This window comes from Macaca thibetana, chromosome 20 (assembly GCF_024542745.1).
Source record: "Macaca thibetana thibetana isolate TM-01 chromosome 20, ASM2454274v1, whole genome shotgun sequence".
NCBI lineage: Eukaryota > Metazoa > Chordata > Mammalia > Primates > Cercopithecidae > Macaca > Macaca thibetana.
In genome coordinates this window covers 17,033,171-17,039,448 of record NC_065597.1, presented here as the reverse complement: position 1 = coordinate 17,039,448, position 6,278 = coordinate 17,033,171, and the positions used below count along the sequence as shown (strand labels likewise).

The following is a 6,278-nucleotide window of genomic DNA, read 5'->3' as shown; positions in this document are numbered from 1 at the left end:
ACTCCTGACCTCAGGTGATCTGCCCTCCTTGACCTCCCAAAGTGCTAGGATTACAGGCATGAGCCACTGTGCCGGGCCTTTTTTTTTTTTTTTTTAGTTTTCTTCCTCCAGTGCCAAGGAACTGGCTTTTATTTGGGGGTGAGGGGATACAGAGTCTGGCTCTGTCATCCAGGTTGGGGTGCAGTGGCGCTGTCTCGGCTCACCGCAGCCTACGCCTCCTGGTTTCAAGCCATTCTTTTGCCTCAGCCTCCTGCATGGCTGGGATTACAGGCACATGTCACCATGCTTGGTTATTTTTTGTATTTTTAGTAGAGACAGAGTTTCTCCATATTGGCCAGACTGATCTGGAACTCCTGCACTCAGGTGACCCGCCCGCCTCAGCCTCCCAAAGTGCTGGGATTACAGGTGTGAGCCATCGCACCGGGCCTGGATTGCATTTTTATACTCCAGAGCTCCCTGTTCAATCAGATTGAGGCAAAACTTAGGTGAACTCACATCTTTACTTGGCTTCTTTCCCTGCCCTATTCCGCTTTCCCCACTCCCCTGGGAAATCGCTTACACAAGAATTCGTGTCTCAGGCTCTGCATCTAGGGACCCAAACTAAGATATCCCTATGGGCAGTCCTGGCACCCAGAGGGAATTTCTGCTACCAGTAACAGCCACACATCTCATCAGGGGCCTGAAGATTTCACCTTCTCCAAGAAGTCCTCCCTCCCAGACCTGGACCCTCCCATTCTGGCAGTAGATTGTTTGTTTAACAATAAGGAGTTTGGATGCCTACACTGTACTAGGCACTGCACTAAACCCTTTATGTGCATTAGCTCATTAAACCCTCCCAACAACCTGATTTGGTAAATTCTATTTTAATCTCACAGATAAGGAAGCTGGGCTCAAAGAGGTTGAGTGGCTTGCCCACAGGGTTAGAAAGTGATAAGAGGCCAGGTGTGGTGGCTCATACCAGTAATCCCAGCACTTTTGGATCCCGAGGTGGGAGGATCGCTTGAGCCAAGGAGTTCAAGACCAGGCTGGAGGCCAAGAGTGGTGGCTCATGTCTGTAATCCTAGAAGTTTGGGAGGCTGAAGTAGGCAAATCACCTGAGGTCAGGAGTTCGAGCAGCCTGGCTAGCATGGTGAAACCCCATCTCTACTAAAAATACAAAAATTAGCCAGGCATGGTGGTGCGCGCCTGTAATCCTCAGGAGGCTGAGGCAGGAGAATCACTTGAACCCGGGAGGCAGAGGTTGCAGTCAGCTGAGATTCTGCCACTGCACTGCAGCCTGGGAGACACAGCGAGACTCCATCTCAAAAAAAAAAAAAAGGACTTGGCCGGGCGCGGTGGCTCAAGCCTGTAATCCCAGCACTTTGGGAGGCCGAGACGGGCGGATCACGAGGTCAGGAGATCGAGACCATCCTGGCTAACACAGTGAAACCCCGTCTCTACTAAAAATACAAAAACTTAGCCAGGCGAGGTGGCAGGCGCCTGTAGTCCCAGCTACTCGGGAGGCTGAGGCAGGAGAATGGCGTGAACCCGGGAGGCGGAGCTTGCAGTGAGCTGAGATCCGGCCACTGCACTCCAGCCTGGGTGACAGAGTGAGACTCCGTCTCAAAAAAAAAAAAAAAAAAAAAAAAAAAAAAAAAAAAAAAAAAGGACCAGCCTGAGCAACGTAGTGAGACCCAGTCTCTATGGTATAAGGGAAAAAAAATGTTTTTAAAGGGCTGAGTGTGGTGGCTCATACCTGTAATCTCAGCACTTTGGGAGGCCAAGGCAGGAGGATTGCTTGAACCCAGCTGTTCAAGACCAGCTTCAGCAACATAGCAAGACCCTGTGTGGTGGCACACATCTATAGTCCCAGCTACTTGGGAGGCTGAGGCGGGAGGATCACTTGAGCCAAGGTGCTGGAGGCTGCTGTGAGCCGTGATTGCACCACTGCACTCCAAACTGGGCAACAGAGTGAGACCCTCAAAAGAGAGAAGAAAGAAAAAGAAAAAAAAAGAAAGTGGTGGGAGCTGGGCGGGTTTGTCTAAGTTTAATCCTTGGATTTATTCACTAAATTCTGCTCTATTTTATTTTTATTTTATTTATTTTTGGAAATGGAGTCTCTCCATATCACCCAGGCAGGAGTATAGTGGCATGATCTTGGCTCACTGTATTTTCTGCCTCCTGGGTTCAAACGATTCTCCTGCCTCAGCCTCCTGAGGGGCTGGGATTACAGGCATGCGCCAGCATGCCCAGCTAATTTTTGTATTTTTAGTAGAGACAGAGTTTCACCATGTTGGCCAGGCTAGTCTTGAACTCCTGACCTCAAATGATATGCCCGCCTAGGCCTCCCAAAGTGCTGGGATTATAGGCATGAGCCACCATGCCCAGCCAACTCTGCTCTATTTTATTTATTGTATTATTATTATTTTTTTGAGACGGAGTTTCACTCTTGTTGCCCAGGCTGGAGTGCAATAGCATGATCTCTGCTCACTGCAACCTCCGCCTCCCGGTTTCAAGCAATTCTTCTGCCTCAGCCTCCTGAGTAGCTGGGATTACAGGCACCTGCCACCATCTCCACTAATTTTTTGCATTTTTAGTAGAGACAGGTTTCACTGTGTCGGCCAGGCTGGTCTCGAACTCCTGACCTCATGATCCTCCCACCTCAGACTCCCATAGTGCTGGGATTACAGGCGTGAACCACCATGCCCAGCCGACTGTGCTGTATTTTGTAACAGAGAGTGTGTGTGTGTGTGTGTGTGTGTGTGTGTGTGTGTGTGTGTGTAATGGCTCTGTGTACCCCAGATGGTGAAACCATGTACAGATTTTTGTGTCTGCTGCTGCACTGAGGGTTTCATTTTACTAAAAACGTTCCTTGAGTTTCTTTGCTTCTCAGGCAGGGAGGTGCCAGAGCAGCCTGGAAAAAGCTACCTCTCCTCTGCCAACCATACTGCCCTAGAAGGCAGGGTGGAGCTCTTTGCCTCTGAGCTCCTTGGGGGCACATTCTCTTTTCTTGAGTCCCCGCCAAAGCTGCAGTTGCAGGCATCCCTGCCTCCCACTTCACTGCGGCGCCTGGGACCTGCATTGCTGAGAACAGCAGCAGTGGGAGGCAGCTCATCACCTCCCTGGAGGCCTCCTGGGTTCACGGAAGAAACAGCAGGCACTGAAGTGGGAGAAGGAGGATGAGACCTGGGGCAAGTGTAGACAGGGGATGACTCCAGTGGGAGAAGACTGAGGGAAGCAGAGAGTGTGAATAGGAGGCGGGTGGTGGGAGCTGAGCAGGAGGTTGCTCTTCATTCATTCAACCAGTTGTTTTTTTTTTTTTTGAGACGAAGTCTTGCTCTGTTGCCCAAGCTGGAGTGCAGTGGTGCGATCCCAGCTCACTGCAACCTCCGCCTCCCAGATTCAAGCGATTCTCCTGCTTCAGCGTCCTGAGTAGCTGGGATTACAGGCGCCCACCACCATGCCAGGCTAATTTTTGTATTTTTAGTAGAGAAGGGATTTCACCATGTTGGCCAGGCTGGTCTCAAACTCCTGACCTCAGGTGGTCTTCCTGCCTCCGCCTCCCAAAGTGCTGGGATTACAGGTGTGAGCCACCGCACCCGGCCAACCAGTTGTTTTTAACCACCTACCACGTCCTCAGCACTGTTCTAGGGCCTGAGGGTACAATGGTGAACAAACCAAACATCCTGCTTTAATGGAGCAAGATGGGAATAATGACAGTAATTATAACGGTTAGTACTTTTTGAGCATTTACTATGGAGTCAAGCATTTATCCTACCCTCACGACAATTTCAGACATTTGATACTGTTATTCACCCACTTTATAGATGGTTACACAGAGTTAAAGCCGGGTCCATCTCCATTATGACTGACCTCAGGGCCTCTCAGCCTTCTTATTTCGTAAATTTATATATATATTATATTTTATTTTTTGAGACAGAATCTCACTCTGTCACCCAGGCTGGAGTGCAGTGACACGATCTCAGCTCACTGCAATCTCTGCCTCCTGGCTTCGAATGACTCTCCTGACTCAGCTTGCTGAATAACTGGATTACAGGCGCCCGCCACCACGCCTGACTAATTTTCATGTTTAAAAATTGGCCACTGGCTGGGCGCAATGGCTCACGCTTGTAATCCTAGCACTTTGGGAGGCCGAGGCGGGTGGATCACCTGAGGTCAGGAGTTCAGGACCAGCCTGAACATGGCGAAACCCTGTCTCTACTAAAAATACAAAAATTAGCTGAGCGTGGTGGCACACACCTGTAATCCCAGCTACTCGGGAGGCTGAGGCAAGAGAATCGCTTGAACCCGGGAGGCGGAGGTTGCAGTGAGCCGAGATTGCACCACTGTACTCCAGCCTGGGCAACAGAGTGAGACTCTGTGTCAAAACAACAATAACAAAAAAATTGGCCAGGCTGATCTTGAACTCCTGACCCAGAGTTTTCTGCCTGCCTTGGCCTCCCAAAGTGCTGGGATTACAGGCATGAGACACCTCACCCGGCTCTAATTTATGTATATTTTAGAGACAGGGTCTTGCTACGTTTCCCAGGCTGGTCTTGAACTCCCAAGCTCAAGCCATCCTCTGACCTTGGCCTCCCAAAGTGTTGGGATTACAGGTGTGAGCCCCTGTGCCCAGCCTTAGGCTCCTTATTAACAACAGATTTGGAAAGTACATTCTTGTAAGAAAAATTCAAACAATACAGACAAAGCTCAAGTTCTCCCCACTTGTTCCCACCCTTAGCAGTCTCTCCCTAGCATGCATTCCTTTCTAGCCCTGTTCCTGTGTATCTGCACACTGTCTATCCATAAACATTATTTTTGATTTGAGGGGCTTCCCATACATGTTGCTGTACAACTTGCTGCTTTTCCCTTAACATGAGGTCCTGAACATCACTCCCTACTGAACATATAGATCTGTCTTGCATGGATGTGCCTAGTTTTCCAGTTGTAAACCGAAAGGCACCTGAGACTGGTCTCAATCAATTTACAAGTTTATTTTGCCAAAGTTAAGAACGTGTGTACCCGGGAGACAGGTCTGTACCTTTCTGCAAAGATGATTTTGAGGGCTTCAATATGAGAAAGGTCAGATATTGGGGAAAGAGGAATTTTTTTTTTTTTTGAGGTGGAGCCTTGCTGTGTTGCTCAGGCTGGAGTGCAGTGGTACGATCTCAGCTCACTACAATCTCTGTCTCCCAGGCTCAAGCAATTCTCCTGCCTCAGCCTCCCAAGCAGCTGGGACTACAGGCACGTGACACCACGCTCAGCTAATTTTTGTATTTTTAGTAGACAGGGTTTCACCATACTGGCCAGGCTGGTCTCGAACTCCTGACCTTGTGATCCACCCGCCTTGGCCTCCCAAAGGGCTGGGACTACAGGTGTGAGCCACCGCGCCTGGCCTGAAAGATGAAATTTTTTAAAGGCATGGGTAGGTAAGAGGCAAATGCATTCTTCTGAGCCTTTGATCAGCCTTTCACATGTGAGAGGGGGATAGAGGACTAGTCACTTATGCTTTCATCTAGCTTAGTGAATTTGCATCTTTACATAAGAAAAAATAAACATAGGGCAGGGGAAGCAATGAGATATGCATTTGTCTCACGTGAGCAGAGAAATGACTTTGAGTTCTGTCAAAGTCCAGCACCTGTGAAGATAAGTGATCAATTTACATTGTCAGAGTGAAATTCCACAGAACTGTTTGAGGGTACAGATTTTGGGGCACACAAGGAATTTCCTAGTGGGCAAATTGTGAGAGCCAGGCCATACCTAGCTTTTTTATCTTTGTGGTTATCTTGTTTAGGAATAAAATGGGAGGTAGGTTTGCCTGATGCAGTTCCCAGCTTGACTTTTCCCTTTGGCTTAGTGACTTTGGGGTCCTGAGATTTATTTTCCTTTCACATAGTAACCCAGAGAGAGACACTCAAGAGTATTTCCAGTTTTCATCTATGACAATCAATGCTACCATTCACAACTTTCCCAAAAGCTCCGCAGATCCTCTCCCCACTACGCAGTTGGAAAGTTTCTTCGCAAAGGACCCACGTGATGAAACCAGCGCAAACCCTTCTAATTGCAAATCCAATGGCAGCTGCTTCCGCTTGGGCAAATTGTGATTTTTTTTTTTTCCCTTCATCAGTGGATTTCTCTCCCGAGGAAAGCGACAGCTCCTGGTGCCGTCCAGAAGGGGTTAAAAAAAACAAACAAATAAACAAACCCAAACCAGAAAACAAACAAAAAAGCAACACGTTAACCCGGATCCCTAAGTCCCAGAAAAAGGGCCTGTGTCTTTAAGGCGCATCGGTCCTCTG

General features: G+C 48.6%; 1 protein-coding gene across 1 annotated transcript in view; it reads right to left on the bottom strand.

The window, feature by feature from the left end:
* AARS1 (alanyl-tRNA synthetase 1) overlaps positions 1-6,278 on the bottom strand; it is a 370,792-nt gene that overhangs the window by 214,402 nt on the left and 150,112 nt on the right. The window lies entirely within an intron of this gene.